Here is a 20,171-nt window from a genome sequence, read left to right on the forward strand (position 1 = left end):
AGTTATTGCAGAAACCAGCTAATAATGCTAAATCCTGGACACAGGAGAAATTAACTAGAGTGGTCCAGAATGGAAAAACTTAGAAACAAGCCACCAGTCATCTATGCACTAGTGAAATGAAAGCCCTCTTCACCCATACCCGTGCAGGCTCCAAAAATAAGTTGTCTTTCTATTATCCTTGAGCATTAATTTGTTCTGTTTTTATTGTAGAGCCATTAAATTCTGAGAGTCTATCCTTTATTCCAAAGCCTGGGTATGTAGCTTGAATTTAATATTAAATAAATATTTTAATTTTCTAATGTAGTCTTAAAAAATGAATAAAATAATCTCAACCTTCCCAAATAAATTTTGTAAGTTTATCCACCAGGAAAAATTCCAACGGGGTCCCAGTTTTCATATTAAATTCCAATTGGATACAGTATTAAGCAGAGTAGATATTAATTTTATTTTAAATGGCCCTTTTACATACCAGTAACAACAGTGCTTGCATTGGGCTTTTTTTACCCTTAATATCACCTTACATGGAAACTTACCCTGAGAAAAGAGATGGCTTTCTGAGAAATGATATAAAGCAACTTACAGTACGGGTGTTCAGTGACTCAAGACAGTGAGAGAGAGACAGCCTACATCCCCGTGCTCTTTAGATTGAACAGTTCACACGTTTCCAAGTACTCTGCATAGATGTTTTCAACCTACTTCATTCTAAAACCTTTCAAAAACAGTTTTCCTACTTTGAGAACAGTGAGATTGCTTTCCTATTAAGAATACCAGATGTCAGTCATAATGGAATCCCCGGCATCTAAGTGCTCTGGGACAGTGAAGCGTGGGCATGGTCAGAGCGTGTGACCTCATGCAACTGGGAAATGACTATTGTTCTCACCAGGTCATTCAGTCCCCATGATCGTGAATGGATGAGCCAGCACCTTCCCCTCCTAGTGTTGCCGAGTGGGCCTCCAGGAAACGAAATGTCTCCACCAACACCAAACCCCAAACCAATGAGAGGAGCAGAATTTCTGGCCTTATTCATACCCAACTCAGCTCTATGGAAACAAGACTGCTGGCTTGCCAAAAAGCCAGAAATAACATTTCCTCTTCTGGTTGAGGCAAATGCTGAGAGACACCTTGAGAGGTTACTGGGTTCATGCTTTTCTACCTGGAACTACATCTTATTTGCAAAATATTTTGTAGGCTCATACTTTGGGTTGGGGAAGGGAAAAATAGTACAGAGAAGAGAACTACTTTAAGATTCGTGCAAATTTGTCCCTGTATCTCCAGCACTGAACACCCTGTCTGTCTGGAGAGCCGACTGCTAGCTCCCTTCCCAAGCCCACATCCACTGACAACAGATTGGCTGTCTGAAATGAGCCACTGGGAGTACGTACACCATGGAAATCAGCAAACACTACAGGTGGTCCTCCTCTCCTCTCCTGGAGAACCTGTGGTTTCACATTTATCAGCCTGACATTGGTCTCAATCAATGTTTATGGCTGAAATGTAAGCTGTGCTTATTGCATTACAGGTGGTTTTATGCCATCTTTAAGTGAGATATGCCATCATCACAACATTGAAAGGTGGAATTCATAATGGGCAGATGTGAGTATAAAACGTCGATGCTGTCTCTCATCCCTTTCAGGACCAGGGTTCATTGTTATTGTCTTCGTTTTACTGTACAGATGAAGAGACTGAGGCTTCACATGATAAGTAACTTGTCCAAGATCATCCAGCCAATATGGGGAATATCCAAGACTTGTATCAAAGCTTACGGTGAATATCCAGGACTTGTATCAGGGCTGGCTAGAGTGAAAGCCCACACCCTACCCTACAATGCCAACTGGACCCTATAGACATTCCATGAAAATTAAAATAGCTCCTACCAGTTTAGTTGCTGGAAGCAGTACCACCTTGCCCTTAGACCCAGGCAAGCAGAGCTACAATTCTGACCCCTCAGGGCACCCCTGCACGTGGAATATCTTCTTTGAGTCCCTCTCCTATGTCTGGGAACACCCAGAATTAGCAGTTCCATCAAAGCAGGAGCCTAGACAGACACTGACGTTGGCTCCAGTTCCTGTTTCTTCTTTTAGGGATGTTCTCCAACCCTGTACCACTTGTAGAGTGAACCACATTGCCTAAGGGATTATGGGATTCATGTCCATGTAAGAGTCCCAGGCATCCTGGTCAGATCTCATTCCAAGAGGGTGGTCTGGCAAGTGGATTGCTCTTTCTGACCAGTGGGATTTTTCTTTCATGGAGTCATGCAGTATTGGGCTGCCAGAATAGTACCAACATGCTGATTGAGGGTGAACGTCACTCACATCAGACCCAGGATGAGTTCAGGGCTTAGAACAACCAGCAATCCTTGTGGTAAGTGAAGTGGCCCTTCAAAGCTATTCACACTCTAATCCCTACAACCTCTGAATATGTTACATTTCATGGCAAAGAGACTTTGCAGATGTAATTAAGGTACAGAGTTTTGTTTGTTTGTTTGTTTTTTGAGATGGAGTCTTGCTCTGTCACCCAGGCTGGAATACAATGGCGCAATCAATCTTGGCTCACTGCAACCTCCACCTCCTGGGTTCAAGTGATTCTCCTGCCTCAGCCTCCCGAGTAGCTGGGATTACAGGCACGCACCACCACACTTGGCTAATTTTTGTATTTTTAGTAGAAATGGTGCGGGGGAGTCCACTATGTTGGCCAAGCTGTCTCAAACTCCTGACCTCAAGCGATCCACCCACCTCAGCCTCCCAAAGTGCCGGGATTACAGGCATGAACCCAGATAGTACAGACTGTAATTTGGGAGAGCAGCCTGGATTATCCAGGTGGGCCCAATCTAATCACATGAGCTGTTAAAAGAAGAGAATGCTCTTCAGCTGGAAGCAGAAGAGTACTGAGGCAACAGGGAAAAGTCAGAGAGATTCAAGGCATGAGATCCACTGCTGCTGGCTTTGAAAATGGAGAAAGGGGGCTGTGATCCAAGGCAGACAGCCAGCAAAGACATAGGAACTTCCTTCCTCCAACCGCATGGAGCTGAATTCTGCCAACAACCTAATGATCTTGAAAGCAGATTCATCCCCAGAATCTCAAGAAAGGAACCAGCCCTGCCCACACCTAGATTTCACCTTATAAAACCTGAAACAGAGAACCAGCTGAGTCATGTGTGCCTGGACATGCAACCTACAAGACTGTGAGATAATAAAATGGATGGCCAGCCTGGGCAACATGGTGAGACTCTGTCTCTACAAAAAAAAATAAAATAAAATAATTAATTCACTGGGCATGGTGGCAAGCATCTATAGTCCCAGTTACTTGGGAGACTGAGGCAGGAGGATCGCTTGAGCCCAGGAGGTTGAGACTGCAGTGAGCTGAGATTGCACCACTGCACTCCAGCATGGATGACAGAACAAGATCCTGTCTCAAAAAATAGTAATAATAAAATAAAAATGAATGAATATGTTACCAATATTAGCCTGCCTATTAACAGACTAGTAGATGGTATTCGTCTGTTTTCATGCTGCAGATAAAGACATAACCGAGACTTGGCAACGTACCAAAAAAGAAAGTGGTTTAATGGACTCAGTTTCACATGGCTGGGGAGACCTCACAATCATGGTGGAAGGTGGAAGGCACGTTTCACATGGCAGCAGACAAAACAAAAGAATTTGTGCAGGAAAACTGTCCTTTATAAAACCATCAGATCTCATGAGACTTATTCACTATCACGAGAAAAGCATGAGAAAGAACTGCCCCCATGATTCAATTATCTCCCACCGGGTCCCTCCCACAACACATGGGAATTGTGGGAGCTACAATTCAAGATGAGATTTGAGTGGGGACACAGCCAAACTATATCGTAGATGTTGCTTTAAGTTGCTAACGGTGTGATAATTTGTTATGGCAGCAATAGAACACTAATAGAGTCCACCACAACCTTAGGGCTTGAGCCACATGAGCACGCCCATGTATGGGCTCTAAGCTGACTGTGTTCTGACCTCAGTGCCATCTCCAGTTACAAGACTCAGGGAGGCAGGAATGGAAGCAGATACCCAACCTTGTCGAATCCCCTCCCCCACTGCTACCGCCCCCACCACCAACAGGCCCTTCCAAATGATGTTCTCACTTGTTTTCAATAGATGTGGTGATGTCATGCTCTCCAGGGTCAGTGTTAAGTTGTGCCTGACATGGGCCACACATTCTTATGTGAATGAGACCTCTCTCCTCTTCCGCCCATGAGACCCTCACCTCTCCTTGCCACAGTGTAAGGAAGGCAGGGATGCAATCATTATTGAAGGAGATCACATTCTGGGAATACAGTGATTACTACCTAAAAAGTTCAAAAGAAGACATGGTTGGAAGATGAGTTATTCCACATTATACTATACAATTCTGAACAAGACCAGAAAACAAATTATCATTCACACATTTCTGCATACTCTGAGTAAGACTTGCATTTGTGGTCATCCTCAGTGAAGCACAATAACAACTTTGGAGATGGTCCAATACTCACAGGCAGCCTGATGGATGATGCTGTATCATGAAGAATGCTGTTATCAGCATTAAATAAATAAAATTAGAGAACCACAGAGGCTGGAAGATCTATATTGCTTCAATACAAACAGATACTGGAGAGCTTTAGAGTTGTAAGAGCAGCATTGCTACCTTTTCATCATGATGGAAGATGCTAACTTAGTCAGGAACAGTATATTTGATGATCAAGATCACAAAGAAATGGTTCCCAGACCTGAACAGAAATCTCCATGTGCACTGATTGGACAAAAAATAAATTCAAAAGTACCGTTTTTCTACACATTGTTCTAAACTTTCATTGACACATCATATGGGCCTTACATGGGTCCATGAATTTTTGTGATATAATTTGTGATAATTTTTAATCAAATTGCTTACAGAGAGAGAGGCCCCCAAAATAATCTTGCCCAGGGCCCTGCATACCCAGAAGCAGCCTTTGTTAAACCCTTCAACAGCAGTGCTGGTGGCCGACTGTAGTTCACTGATTCTCCTCAGTAAATTTACTTGATGGCCAACCGTCAGTCAGAACTCCCCTGACATCCTGGCCAATGAGCAGAAGCCATACAGGAGGCAGAAGCAGGGGCTTCTCCCAACCCCACCTCCACCTTACCTAGATGGGACTATTGGAGAGAACAGATGTGGAGCGCAAGCTTCCCAGTGTCCCTTCGTACATCCTCAGGGATTCCATTCTCTGCCAACGGCTGGTTGGGAGTTCCCCGAGTTTCCTGCCTGCATAAATCAAGAGTGGCAACTTCTGGTTGACTTTTCTGCATGAGTTAATCCCAGGTCACATAAATGGAGTGTAATTGAGTCCAAACCATCAGCTTATAGAACGGTAGAGCCAGAAATCACCTGAGAAACTCATCTGCTTCAAATTCCACATTTTACATGTTGGGATACTGAGGCCCAGAAACTCAAGTCAGTTCCCCAAAAGTCTTACAGGGCAGATCCAGGTATCTGCACCAAGCACTCATCTATGGTGGGGGTGATGGGGGTACAGAAGCTGTAGAGCATGTTGGTTAAGGGACTGAGCTCTGGAGTCAAATTGTCAATATTTGAACCTCTATCTCAGTTTTTCTATAAGAAAAATGAGCATAACAATAATAGTATCTAATTCATAATGAAAATTACATAAGATATATGCAAAGAGTTTAGCCCAATGCCGGGCACCTGAAGAGTACTAAATGAACAGGACTCATATCACTATGTAGGGCTGCTTCACTAGTCAAGTAATGTTGATCTAACTCTACACCTAAGCCTGGACTTAGCAAAGCAAAGCCATTCTGCAGGCATTACTGAGAACCTGCTATATGTCACATACACTGCCGGACCCTGGGGGAGCATGAACAAAGGGGTTTACTGGAATGACAGACATAGATGTTGGGAGATGCCAAACTCCAACCCAGAGGCCATGTTAGCACATGAAACCTGCAGTCCCTCCTGCTCATGCAACCCTGAAACTCACTGCAGTTTAGCTTCTAGCTTTCGTACTTCCTTGCTCTTGCCAAGGTTACAGGATTGTCAAATTCAAAGGACAAATGCCTACCCTTGTCTTTGTTGAGTATTTGTCTTTCTTTAAACAGCCCTTGAAGCCCTCTCATCTTGGTGTATTTGTCTGCTCAGGCTGCCATAACACGACATCGCAGACTGGGTGGCTTAAAAACAGAAATTTATTTTCTCACAGCTCTGGAGGCTGGAAGTTCAAGATCAAGATGTTGGCAAGGATGACTTCTGGTGAGGCCTCTATTCCTGGATTGCAGATGGTACCTCTTCGCTATGTCCTCACTTGGCCTTTTCTCTCAGAGAAAGAGAGAGAGAGAGAGCGCGATCTGGTATCCTCCCTTTTCTTATAAGGACACCAGTCCTATCGGATAAGGAACCTACCCTCATAACTTCACTTAACCTTAATTACTTTCTTAAAGTTTCTTAACTCCACATACAGTCACATTGGAAATTAAGGCTTCAACACATGAATTTGGGGGGTAGGGGAAGCAGGCCATAACACTTTGCTTTCATGACATGGCTCTCTCATGGTTCTCCTCTATCCCTGTAACCACTCCTTCATAGTTTCTCTGCCTCTGAAGGCTGGAGTTCCCCAGTTCCATCGTCTCCACCCGGTTACACATTTCCTGAGCGATCACACCCACATGCATGGTTTTTACTTCCACATCCATGTGGATGGGACCTGAATCTGTATCTCCAACTTAGATTTCTCTCCTGGCTCCACATCTGTATATCCCACTACCTGTTGGCCATCTTGTATGATGTCCCACAGAAATGCCTGAGCATCTTCCCACCTCAACCTACTGCTTTTCTAAGTTTTTGTGTCTCCACCATCTAAACTAGAAATCTGGAGTTATCTTTGACTCTTTCCTCTTTGTACACTGTACAACCCATGGACAGGAATGCCAGCTCTTTTGTCTCCTTTATTTCCAGCACTTACTATGCTGCCTAATTTAAAGAAGGTATTCATTAACCATCATGAATAAAATAAAGAATAAATGCATCCCTCGTTCCCTACATCTAATCACCAAGTTCTGTTGAATCTATTCCCCAAGTAGCTCTCAAATCTGTACCGTTTTCTTCTTCCACAGTGTCCCTGTGTATCTCTCCAGGCTTGTTTTAGTCTCCCTGCCCCCCTGACTCTCTCTCCTCTACACACACACATATTCATCCTAGACACAAGCCATGCCACCATGTTCTCACATCTCCACAACTGTACACATGCCCTTCCTGTGGAAATATCTTGGTCACTCTCTTCACTTAACTCAAGTTTTCCTTCCTATGAGAAGCTTCCTGAACCACCCTCCCATCCAGACCTCACACCAGACTCCTGTATATATTACTACTACAGGATGGATCACACTATATTCTAACACCTCTATTCTTTTCTGATGTCCAACCACCACTGAAGATAGAAACTGTCTGCCAACCATCTCAATAGCCAGGGCATGAAAAATCATGAGAAACAGTGGCCGGAATCACAGACTGTAGAGTCAAAGTGATGTGGCTTCAGATACTAATTCTGCCTTTTAAGCCCTCTGGGCTTTCGTCTTTTTATCTCTCAAACATTGGGGGCAGGAGGAAATTAGATGTGCTTCATGGGATAAGTTTGTTAGAGGGATTATTAAATGAGGTAACATATGCAAAGCACTCAGTGCGAGCTTAGTACATACTAGGATCTTGGTTACCAAATCAACTAATTAATTCATGCTGTGAGTTAAGTATACAAGATGAGTAATTTTTTCTATCTCACGTATCTTCTCCCTACACTTCCTTGACCAAGATGCGGTGTTGTCATTGGGAAGGTGTAACTCTTATTAGAACCATCCCCAGTTCATTCGGTGCAACAATGTTGGACTATGTTGAACTACCTCCTGGAATAACGAGACCCACGTCATCAGGGTTTAGGCTGGGGGGTGCTCTCTGGAGGGTAAAATGGCTTGTACAACACCGTTTGGGAAGTGTTATTCCCTGGCTTCTCACTCTCCCTGCCACATCCTCTCTCTTTTTCTCACCAATATGCCACATGCCCTGTACTCTGGGACTGCACCTCCGCGTAAGAGTGAATTGGAAACCTTGGGTGACAAAGTGACACAGTACAAATCTAGTGAGAGATGACACCTTTTTTCATCTAAGCAGAAGCAACTCATTTGGCTCTACTTCAGGTTTTTAAATAAAATCCAAGGAGATGTTGGCTAAATTGGGTTGAGGAAAACCTAATTATCTCCACAGAAGTTTTAAGAACTAAAGCGCTCCAGGTTAGATGTTTCCAGACACATCGTCACTATGGTATTGGATTGGAATGGATTTTCCATTTTTCCATTGTTTCTCATGGAAAAGAATATTTTATTTAATAAATTTAATTAATACATGAATGAGAAACAATGGAAAATATTTACTGAAGGTAATCCATTCCAATCCATACCATAGCATACCAGTAACAAGCACTTGGTGTGGGGACAGGGAGGGTGAGTGCAGAGCTAACATCCCTTAAAGGGATCTGGATAAAGCTAAAACTCCTAGTCTAGCAAAACTCGAAATAATTACATATGAAGCAATTCTCACGGCATCGAGGATTTTCAAAAATAGGCAACAAAGGAGTAAAGTCTCTTTGCTATCACAGTTACTATTGTCGTTTTTTTGTTTTGGTTTGGCTGGGATTTTAATAACCTGTGTACAACGAAGCTTTTGTCCTCTCTCTGGGAGTGGTGGGTTGGGGGTTGGTATAGTTTAGTCTACATCACAGACAGTTGTCCTTCCTTTCAGCTGCCTACCATTTGGGTCTCCTGCCTCTATTTGGAGTGTTGCCTTTCTTATGAGTCTTCATGAGTCCTTAGCCCCCTTTCCACCATAAAAGCTGAAACATGGTATTACCTTTCTCAGCATCCTTTGCAGGTAGTTATGGGCACAGGATCTAGGACCCATCCATCAGAAGCACCCACTCTGGAGTCTGAATCACATGCTAGTGAACAAAGAAACAGCAACTCAGACCCTCTGTAGAGGTGGTGGCAGTGGCAGCAAGACTGCGTTTCCATGGCAGCAGTGGCAGCAGTGCTGTCCCCAGCCTGCACCTGGAGCAGATATTCTACTGTGACAACAGCAGAATACACATCTGGTCAGGCTGATGAGAATGACATCTTCACCAGAGCACCCTGTGGCATGATTCTGAGTATAGTGTCCTGCTACTGTAGCTCCAAGCCTGGTTTTTCAACTCTCCTAGAACCCAATAAATGAGTTTAAATCAGATGGAGTCTGTGTTGCCTACAACTAAGAATTCTGACACCTATAATCCCAGCACTCTGGGAAGCCAAGATGGTAGGACTGCTTGAGACCAGGAGTTCAAGACCAGCCTGGGAAACATAGCAAGACCCAGTCTCTACAAAAAATTTTAAAATTAACTGGTCATGGTGGTATGTGCCTATAGTCCCAGCTGCTCAGGAGGCTGAGGCAGGAGGATTGCTTAAACCTAGGAGTTTGAGGCTGCAGTGAGCCATGATCATGCCACTGCACTTTCAGACTAGCAACAGAGCAAGACCCTGTCTCAAAAAAAGTAATAATAATTGTGACAGATTCCAAGAGCCTAAGGGTGTGATGGGGTGAGGGGAGAACATTCGTAAAGCTGGAGCTAGGAGTTCCCATCTCTGGGAAGTAAAGAGTCAGTGGTGATACATTCTTCTGATCACCACAACAGAGATGGCCACATATGAGGGGCTTTTAACATCCCAGCCCCCAGACAAGGCAGCTGGGGCACAGTGAGCAATTAGCCGATGCCAATGGGTATACACAGCCACATGCTGAGTGTAGCATAAAAGAAAAGAGATTGAAGCAACTAACTGTGCTAGACTGAACGTGGAAGTGTCGAGAGAGCAGGCAATAGGTGCCCATGAACGGGGGACATCTGAAACCACAAAGTGAAAATCTGTAATCCCCTGGGTCTGTCTCTCAGTCTGTTTTGAATACAGTTCCCATTTCTGTTAACACAACTCTAGAGGTATCCAAGTAAGTGGCTCCAACTATTTACTTTTGAGAAATTAATTCGACAGAATTTTAGCAAGAATGTATTGCCTAATGCTCTGGTTTCTCTTCATAATGAATAAATCTTTCGCCTTTTACTAAAGATTTCTGTGGAGAGGAACAATTATGAGTTTATAACTGAATTTTTTGGTGTCCTGCTTAGGCAGGGCTCATTATAAAAAAAAAAAAAAAAGAATGTATTGCCTATAGAGTACCAAAGGGGGATTTTTTTAAGGATTCAGATATGAATTAGATGCAGGCCTCAATATCTATACATTTACAGAAATGTCGTATTACATGCTCAAACAGTACTTCAATTAATTCCAAATGTTACACTGTTTTGATAGTTCTCACAATAAATACTTTTACTAGCAATGTAATTTTGTTTTTAAAAAATGCTTCCAAAGTATACAAAAAGAGTTTATTTTCTTTTTCGGATTTTTTTTTTTTTTTTTAGATGGAGTTCCACTCTGTCGCCAAGGCTGGAATGTAGTGGTGCAATCTTGGCTCACTGCAGGCTCCACCTTCCAGGCTCAGGGGATTCTCCTGCCTCAGCCTCTCAAGTAGCTGGGACTACAGGAGTGCATCACATCATGCCCAGTCAATTTTTGTATTTTAGTGGAGATGGGGTTTCACCATGGTTTGGCCAGGCAGGTCTTGAACTCCTAACCTCAAATGATCTACCCACCTCTGCATCCTAAAGTGCTGAGATTACAGGAATGAGCCATCGTGCCCAGCCTAGAGTTTATTTTCTTACATATATAAAATATACCCATGCATTCCTGTAAATTCCCAATCTGAAAAAAATCAAGTATTCCAGATACAGAAAATCTCTATCTGGCCCATAGATTACAAACTTTCAGAAACAGAAGATAGGAGATGCTTTTTCTTTAAAATTCTGTTTCTTAGAAAATTCAGAACAAATCCTTCACCTTTGAGATTTCTCAGCAAGTGCCTTTGGAGTGACATTATGAACACTGATATAGACATCCCAATGCCAGGTAAAAGAGAAGGAAATCCTTTATGCCGTTTGCTTAACACACAGCTTTGAGAGGACAATAGAAGTCAGAGTTCAATGTGGTCTCTTTCCACATTAGACATACTTCCAATGTTGAGAATGAGAATAACTTCGATTTCACCACAGACCCTGGGAGTGTGGACAGTAGGGCCTGGAGCCAACCTGGCACACATGCGTGACCCTCTCAGCAGGGCCAGGCACAGTATGTTCACAGGCCCTGAAAGCTGTCTTTGACCCCACTTTCTCCACCCCACTGTGTAATGTTAGTATCTTGTTCCACCAAGAAATCCTGGACGAGCTCTGCTGTGGCCTCACAGGAAACTCAGATGTCAGTTCAAGTCCTTTGATCCTCATATTTGCTGTCGTTCTGGGCCTGCAGGTCCCTCAGACTCCCCGCAGGGACCCCCTATGTTTGGTGTCCAGCTCTTCTGCAGCTTGCTTGCTCCTCCTCCATGGGTCCTTAGACCAGTTGCTAGCATGAGACCACTTCCTATCCCAGACAAGCAACTCCCAAGGAAGAGACATAGAAGCTCAACGCTTCTACAAAGTCCTATGATCTGGGGCTTTGGGGTGAAAGTGTAGACCTTCCCTTCCAGAAAGCAGTGGCCTCCATCCACTTGCTCCACAGCTGCCCACTTCTACACAGGGCCCTGCAACCAAGATATTCTGGCAGAATTTCCCGAAAACTTCTTTAGTCAGTAGCAATGTATTTTTAAGGTTTCCACGCCCAGTTTTTGCTCAGAAAGTAACCCCCCAGGGTCCTCCACACTGGTACAAGAGGACGAATCGAGATTGGACATGCTCCAGAGAAGGGGTGGCAGGGGCTAGAGATTGGGTAATAAAAACTATTGGACAGGCCAGGCGTGGTGGTTGACACCTGTAATCTCAGCACTTTGGGAGGCCAAGGCAGGTAGATCATGAAGTCAGGAAATCAAGACCATCCTGGCTAACATGATGAAACCCTGCTTCTACTAAAAATACAAAAATTGGCAGGCATGGTAGCGCACGCCTGTAATACTACCTACTCAGGGGGCTGAGCCAGGTGAATTGCTTGCACCTGGGAGGCAGAGGTTGCAGTGAGCCGAGATTGCGCCACGGCACTCCAGCCTGGGTGATGGAGCGGGACTCCATCAAAAAAAATGTTGAACCACAAGGTTTGGAGAGTTTTCTGGGTGGTGAACACATTGAGGTGCTGGGAAGATGGAGCACCGTGGAAGAGCATGGAAGCTCCACACCACATACACCCTAACCCTTACCCTATGTGTCTTCCATTTGGCTGTTCCCAAGTTGTATCTTTTAAACAACTAAACATAAATAAAATGTTTTCCTGAGTCCTTTAAGCCATTCCAGCAAATTACCAAATAAGGAGGAAGTCATGGGAATCCCAATTATAGCCAGTCAGTCAGAAGTAAGCATGAGCTGGGATTTGCAACTGGTATCTGAGATGGGGGCAGTTTTGTGGGATCGAGCCCTTTAACTTTGGGAGCTGATAGTAACATCAGGTAGGCAGTCTCAGAATTGAATTGAATTGTTGAACACAAAGCTCATGTTAGAAAATTGGTTAGAGTTAGAGAAAACACCCCAGAAACACCCATGACTCCACTCCATAAATTCCATAGCAATAGGGTGCCTGCTTTTCCAGGAGCCAATTTACTTTGCTATTCCTTTGCCAATGAAGAAAATTAAATGCAAACACCCGCAAAGGCCACAGACCAACAAGTCATAGTCCAGTGCCTGAGGGATGAGGAGGCATATTAGTCTCCTCAGGCTGCCTAACAGAATGTCACAGGCTGACTGGCTTAAACAACAGCAACGTATCTTCTCACAGTTATGGAGACTAGAAATCCAAGGTCAAGTTGCCACTGGGTTGCTGTCTGGTGAGGGATTTCTCCTTGGGTTGTAGATGACCACCTTCTCGCTGTGTATTCCCGTGGTTTTTCCTCTGTGTGCATGTGTAGAGAAAGAAAGAGAGGCCTCTTTCTCTTCTTATAAAGACATCAGTCCTATTGGCTTAGGGTTCCATACTTATAACCTCATTTAACCTTAATTACCTCTCTGAAGGCCCTGTCTCCAAACAGAGACACATTGGGGCTTAGGGTTTCAACATATGTATTTGAGCAGGGTGGGAAGGTCACAACTCACTTCATGACAAGAGGAATGCCTCTGTTCTCCAGCACCAACCTGTGCCACTGCTTCCAGTTACAGGATCAGAGAATTACAGAACACTAGAGATAGGAGGAACAGTAATTAGCTGCTTCATCTAATAGTGGAAACTTGGGTTCCAGATAGGTGAAGTAACTTGCTCATGGATATAGCTACTGAGGGGTAAGTTTGAGAATGGAACCCAGACTCCCTCCTGCCAGGTCAGCACTCTTCTCCACTGACTTGTGCAGGCTCCCAAAGGGAGCTCCTAAGAGAAGACATCAAGGGTCCAAATCTTGAGTTATTAGTAAGGGAGGCCTTTAGAATAACCTGCTACCTTATTGTGAAAGGTTTTCCTCAAGGGAGTCATGAAATGTATGAACGGTAAAAATTCAATATAAAACAAACTACCATCAGAGATTACTACAAACAACTCTAGGCACATAAACCAGTAAATCTAGAAGAAATGGATAAATTCCTGGACACTGACACCCTCCCAAGACTAAACCAGGAAGAAGTTGAATCCCTGAATAGACCAATAACAAGGTTTGAAGCTGAGGTAGAAATTAGTAGCTTAAAACCAAAAAAAAGTCCAGGACCAGACAGGTTCACAGCCGAATTCTACCAGATGTACAAAAAGGAGATGGTACCATTCCTTCTGAAGCTATTCTAAATAATACAAAAAGAGGGAATCTTCCCTAACTCATTTTATGAGACCAACATCATCCTGATACCAAAACCTGGCAGAGACACACTAAAAAAGAATATTTCCAGCCAATATCCATGATGAACATCGACACAAAAATCTTCAATAAAATACTGGCAAACCGAATGCAATAGCACATCAAAAAGCTTATCCACCATGATCAAGTAGGCTTCATCCTGGGGACGCAAGCCTGGTTCAACATAAGAATCTATAAACATAATCCATCACATAAACAGAACCAAAGACAAAAACCACATGATTATCTCAATAGATGCAAAGAAAGCCTTTGACAAAATTCAACAGCCCTTTATGCTAAAAACTCTCAATAAACTAGGTATCGATGGAATGTATCTCAAAATAATAAAAGCTATTTATGACAAACCCACAGCCAACATCATACTGAATGGGCAAAAATTGGAAGCATTCCCTTTGAAATCTGGCACTAGACAAGGGTGCCCTCTCTCACCACTCCTATTCAATATACTACTGGAAGTTCTAGCCAGAGCAATCAGGCAAGAAAATGAAATACAGGGTATTCAATTAGGAAAAGAGGAAGTCAAATTGTCTCTATTTGTAGCCAATATGATTCTATATTTAGAAGACCCCATTGTCTCAGCCCAAAATCTCAAGATAATAAGCAACTTCAGCAAAGTCTCAGGATACAAAATCAATGTGCAAAAACCACAAGCATTCCTACACACCAATAACCGACAAACAGAGAACCAAATCATGAGCAAACTCCCATTCACAATTGCTACAAAGAGAATAAAATATCTAGGAATACAACTAACAAAGGATGTAAAGGATCTCTTCAAGGAGAACTACAAACCACTGCTCAACAAAATAAGAGAGGACACAAACAGATGAAAAAACATTCCATGTTCATGGTTAGAAAAAATCAGTATCATGAAAATGGCCATACTGCCGAAAGTAATTTATAGATTCAATGCTATCCCCATCAAGCTACCATTGACCTTCTTCACAGAACTGAAAAAAAACACCTTAAATTTCATATGTAACCAAAAAAGAGCCCACATAGCCAAGATAATCCTAAGCAAAAAAGAACAAAGCTGAAGGCATCATGCTACCTGACTTCAAACTATACTACAAGGCTATAGTAATCAAAACAGCATGATACTGGTACCAAAACAGAGATATAGACCAATGGAAAAGAACAGAGACCTCAGAAGCAATGCCACACATCTACAACCATCTGATCTTTGACAAACCTGACAGAAACAAGCAATGGGGAAAGGATTCCCTGTTTAATAAATGGTGTTGGGAAAACTGGCTAGCCATGTACAGAAAACTGGAACTGGACCCCTTCCATACACCTTATACAAAAATTAACTCCAGACGGATTAAAGATTTAAACATAAGACCTAACACCATAAAAACTCTAGCAGAAAACCTAGGCAGTACCATTCAGGACATAGGCATAGGCAAGGACTTCATGACTAAAACATCAAAAGCAATGGCAACAAAAGCCAAAAGAGATAAAAGGGACCTAATTAAGCTCAAGAACTTCTGCACAGCAAAAGAAACAATCATTAGAGTGAACTGACAACCAAAAGAATGGGAAAAAATTTTTGCAAGCTACCCATCTGACAAAGGGCTAATATCCAGAATCTACAAAGAACTAAAATAAATTTACAAGAAAAAAACAAACAATCCCATCAAAAAGGCAAAGGATATGAACAGACACTTTTCAAAAGAAGACATTTATGCATCCAACAAACATATGAAAAAATGTTCATCATCACTGGTCATTAAAGAAATGCGAACCAAAACCACATTGAGATACCATCTCATGCCAGTTAGAATGACAATCTGTAAAAAATTTGGAGACGACAGATGCTGGAGAGGATGTGGAGAAACAGGAACACTTTTACACTGTTGGTGGGTGTGTAAATTAGTTCAACCATTGTGGAAGACAGTGTGGCAATTCCTCAAGGACCTAGAAATAGAAATACCATTTGACCCAGCAATCCCATTACTGGGTATGTACCCAAAGGATTATAACTCTTTCTATTATAAAGACACATGCACATATATGTTTCTTCTGGCACTGTTTACAACAGCAAAGACTTGGAACCAACCCAAATGCCCATCAAGGATAGACTGGATAAAGAAAATGTGGCACATATACACCATGGAATACTATGCAACCATTAAAAAGGATGAGTTCATGTCCTTTGCAGGGACATGTATGAATCTGGAAACCACCATTCTCAGCAAACTGACATAAGAACAGAAAACTAAACACTGCATGTTCTCACTCATAAGTGGGTGTTGAACAATGAGAACACATGGACACAGGGAGGGGAACATCACACACCAGGGCCTGTTGGGGGCTGGGGGGCTAGGGGAAGGATAGCAGGGAGGGGGGAGATTGGGGAGGGATAACATTAGGAGGAATACTTAATGTAGGTGACAGGGGGATGGATGCAGCAAACCACCATGGCATGTGTATACCTATGTAGCAGTCTTGCAAGATCTGACCATGTACCCCAGAACTTAAAGTAAGATTAAAAAAAAATCAATATATATTCCTAAATACAAATGCTTGGGATTTTCTCTTGTCAAACTCATGATTATGGTGTTAGCCAAACTGGATTCAAAGATTTTAGCCAACTCTGTATGTATAGCATGAGCAACCCCTAAGCCTATGAGGGTTTACTCAGACTTACAGGGGTGTCAGTGACCCCTCTTATTCTTTGACCTCATTCCCCAGGAAGCCTACTATTACCATGGTACAACCATAAAGACCTAGTGTCCTCCCTCCCCTGGGTCATTCTCACGTCTCTTCAGTAGTCAAATGACCAGGACTGCCTATATGCCAGTTCCTATTTTTATCCCAGCTTTGCAAAACCAGGTGCTTCCTGCTGGCAATCAAAAGCAACTCTCTCATGAGCCTCAAATCATGCTGACAAGACACTCACAGGGCCCAAGGCCATGTGAGACAACAGTTTTCCGCAAAACTCTGTGAGTGGTTTTTCAGAACCATCTTGACACTAACAGCTGAGCCACGTGTCCCCGGCAGCTCTGCTATGCCACTTTAGCACACCACAGACGCTGAGACCCAGGACTCCTTCCAGACCCCACTTGGTGCATTCTGTGTTAGCCCTGACTCTCACGCATCTCTCCAGGACTCATCTTCTCTAATTTTCCCCAAATACTACACCCCAATTAGCCTCCTGGATTACCTTTTCTATTTTTCATCCTCAAAATTAAAAAAAAAAACAAGTTGAAAGGTTGTCCTGTGGCCATGATTAATCTTTCCAGTTTGTCCTTGCACTCTGAGAAATAGCTTATCTCAAGCAATGGACAGAGAAAAGTCTCCTTCCCATTTTCCTGAGTTTAGTGGTCTCGTCATGCTCCAGCCAGAGCTCTCTCTGCACAATCACCATCCTATTCCACCCTTGTGGGCAGGGGGAAAGACAGAGCTTGCATCCCAGAGTGCTGCCCTCCTGTCCCCACAGGACCAGGGAGGAATCAGAAAACAGAGGCCGACTCCATTACTGTGCTGGAAAAATGACACCCACAGTATTCTCTCCCACTCATGAGTTGGTGAGTGGGCACATTTGGTCACCTTTAGCCTAGCTTCTAAAACAAACCTCCAAAGAAAACTTAATAATGGAATAGGTACAGTTTTGTTACTGTTGTCCCCTCCAGACCCCTCCATGTCCCTCTTCCTGGATAAGGGGGTTATAGGCACGGTGCCATACTTGCCATAGAAAGAAGGCTGATGTTGGACATGGAATCTGAGCGCTGAAAAGTACAAATACGATGCATGACACATAGAGCCAATCCGAGGGATCTGGCAAGGCCTCCCTGACGAAGTGAGTTTCAAGCTGAGATAAAGGGATGGAGAGCAGTTCCCAGGGCACAGAGAGTTTCTAGCAGAGCAGGCAACAGATGCAAATGCCCCAGTAAATGGAGACCATAGTGCTTTCCAGAAACTGAAAGAGACCAATGTGGTTGAACCAGAGAGAGAGGGAGCTTCGCAGAAACAGGCAGGTAAAATAGACATGGAGATCCAAAGGAAGAAAGCTAGTTATGAGGCAGCCTTGTGAGAAACTTGTGTCCTCTTTCTGCATGAAGCTCTCTTGAACTGCAGACACAGAACATAAGGAGCAGGTGGTCTTTTCCACCAGCCTATCCCTTCTCCCTGAGGCCTTCGTATCTTTTCAAACCCAGAACGCACCTCATCCCCTCTTAAAAGTCCTCCCTGACTTCCCATGCCTACTGCCCGCCTACCAGTCTTGCCCTTCACAGCACTTCCAGGTTTCCTCTGTCACAATGAGTGGCTTCCCCTACCCCAGTTGATGCTAAAAATAAAGCATTAGAACAATAGAAAGCAGAAATCGCTCCAACTCCTGGTCCTCTTTTCCTGTAGCCTGGGAGAAAATGCAAGCCTCACAGAACTTTTCTAAATGACGGCTTCATCTTTTAATGCAAAGGAAAGAATTTCCTGGCTATTAAAAACACACTAACAAATGGAATTCAGGCATCCAGGTCCTTCCTCATGCATGTCTCAATATAAATTACCCCCCTTGTTCCAAAGAAATAATTATTTAACATCACAAAAAGTGTTTTATCTATCAAAAACAAAAACATACTGAAAAAATGGCTTTTGTGGACAAAAAGGAGGTATAACTAGTTTAACAAAAACATCAGCTTTGTGTCTGAAGGTGTCACAGCCTACTCCCCTGTAACTGCAATGAAACATATGAACCCATAGATGGCAGAAGGTGACTGACAAATAAATACCTAGTTCCGGCCCTCACAGAATCAGTCAGCTCTAAACAGTGCAAGGCAGAAGCCTCGGGTCCATCCGTCTTTGCAACAGCCACTGTACTGGTAGTGTAGCTTCCGCTTCCCTATTACAGTTGGATAATCATAGAGGAGGACTCAGATTTCACCATTTCCAAAACACTTTCTGGCATTTTAAATTCCATGCTACATGAAAATTAGCCCAATTCCTCACATCCTGGCGCAGTCATCCCAGTCCCATCTTCAGTGAGCAATATCTAGTACACATGCTCTACATTCAAATCCAAAGTGGCTCAGCACTGTGACTCATGCCTGTCATCCCAGTACTTTGGGAGCTAAGGCAGGAGACTCACTCGAGAACAGGAGTTCAAGTCCAGCCTGGTCAACATAGCAAGACCCCATCTCTATAGAAAAATAAAAGTAAAAAAATTAGCTGAGCATGGTGGCACACACCTGTGGTCCCAGCTACTCTGGAGGCTGAGGCAGGAGGCTCCTGACACGAAAGACAGTGCAGAGCTGCTATACCTCTCATGGGATGCTTATCCCTGAACTTCATGTTACCTGAGGGAAATGAGGACCCGGGTCTGGTTTAAACCAGTGTTTTTCAGGTCTCTGCTACCTGCGGCTGAACACAACCCCTAACCGATTCAGCATGGTAACCGCTGCTGTTGTTTGTCATTGTTGCTATTGGTTTTATTATCAAGAAAGGGGTGCCCCAGGCCAGGGTTGCTTTGACAATGTCACAGACACTGAGAGGACACGAGAGGCGAAATGAGTTATCCACCAGCATAATCATGTGAAGCTGGAGGATCTGCAGAAACAGCCCTGCCTGTCCCAGTGCCACAGATGCCGTCATAAAATATGGAGACATCACGGCGTGTCCCCTGAGGCAGCCGAGTTGACTGATGTGCTTTCATCTCAGAGAGCGAAAGTGTGAAGAGTTTTTTCTCTGCTCCTCAGGGTAGACAGTGGACTGGGAGGCATCTGGCTTGCTCTTCCCTGCTACATTTAAAGGGAAGCTGAAGGTTTCTCTAGCCACATTTCTCCAGTTCTGATGAAGAGGTCACCAGCACGGACGGGCTGACATCATTGGGGTGAGTCACCCACAACCTCATAGCACTTTAACTTCCTCTGCTTCACCGACCTTCGCCTGCACTCTTTCCCATGTCATCCACTTCCTGGTGCAGGCACACCCTGGACCTTGTCCTCAGCAGGAACTGCGCCACCAGAATCTTGATGTCTGATATTCCAGGTCTCACTGCCCCACCCGCCTCTTCTACTCCCTACCCCTCCGCTTCCATTCTTTGGCCTCCTAATGGTCAATCCCATGGGAGTGTATGTTGGTTCCAGGAAATTCTGCACTATCAATATTTCAGGTGCCTGTGCCATTCAACCCAGCAGTTCTATTCCTAGGCACTTACTCTACAGATTCCAGGAATGTTCTCAGTAACACATGACAAAAATACTTAGTTCAGAAGAAAAAAATTTTAA

At 43.6% G+C, this 20,171-nt stretch overlaps 1 non-coding gene across 1 annotated transcript; it reads left to right on the plus strand.

Annotated features, from left to right (window-relative positions):
• The first annotated feature begins 10,092 nt into the window (after positions 1 to 10,092).
• Positions 10,093 to 10,209, plus strand: LOC135273790 (U5 spliceosomal RNA). The gene has a single exon (XR_010341592.1). It is a non-coding gene; the product is annotated as a U5 spliceosomal RNA (small nuclear RNA).
• Positions 10,210 to 20,171: the final 9,962 nt, after the last annotated feature.

This window comes from Aotus nancymaae, unplaced genomic scaffold (assembly GCF_030222135.1).
Source record: "Aotus nancymaae isolate 86718 unplaced genomic scaffold, 86718_ANA_hifiasm-v0.15.2.pri h1tg000008l, whole genome shotgun sequence".
Classification (NCBI taxonomy): Eukaryota; Metazoa; Chordata; class Mammalia; order Primates; family Aotidae; genus Aotus; species Aotus nancymaae.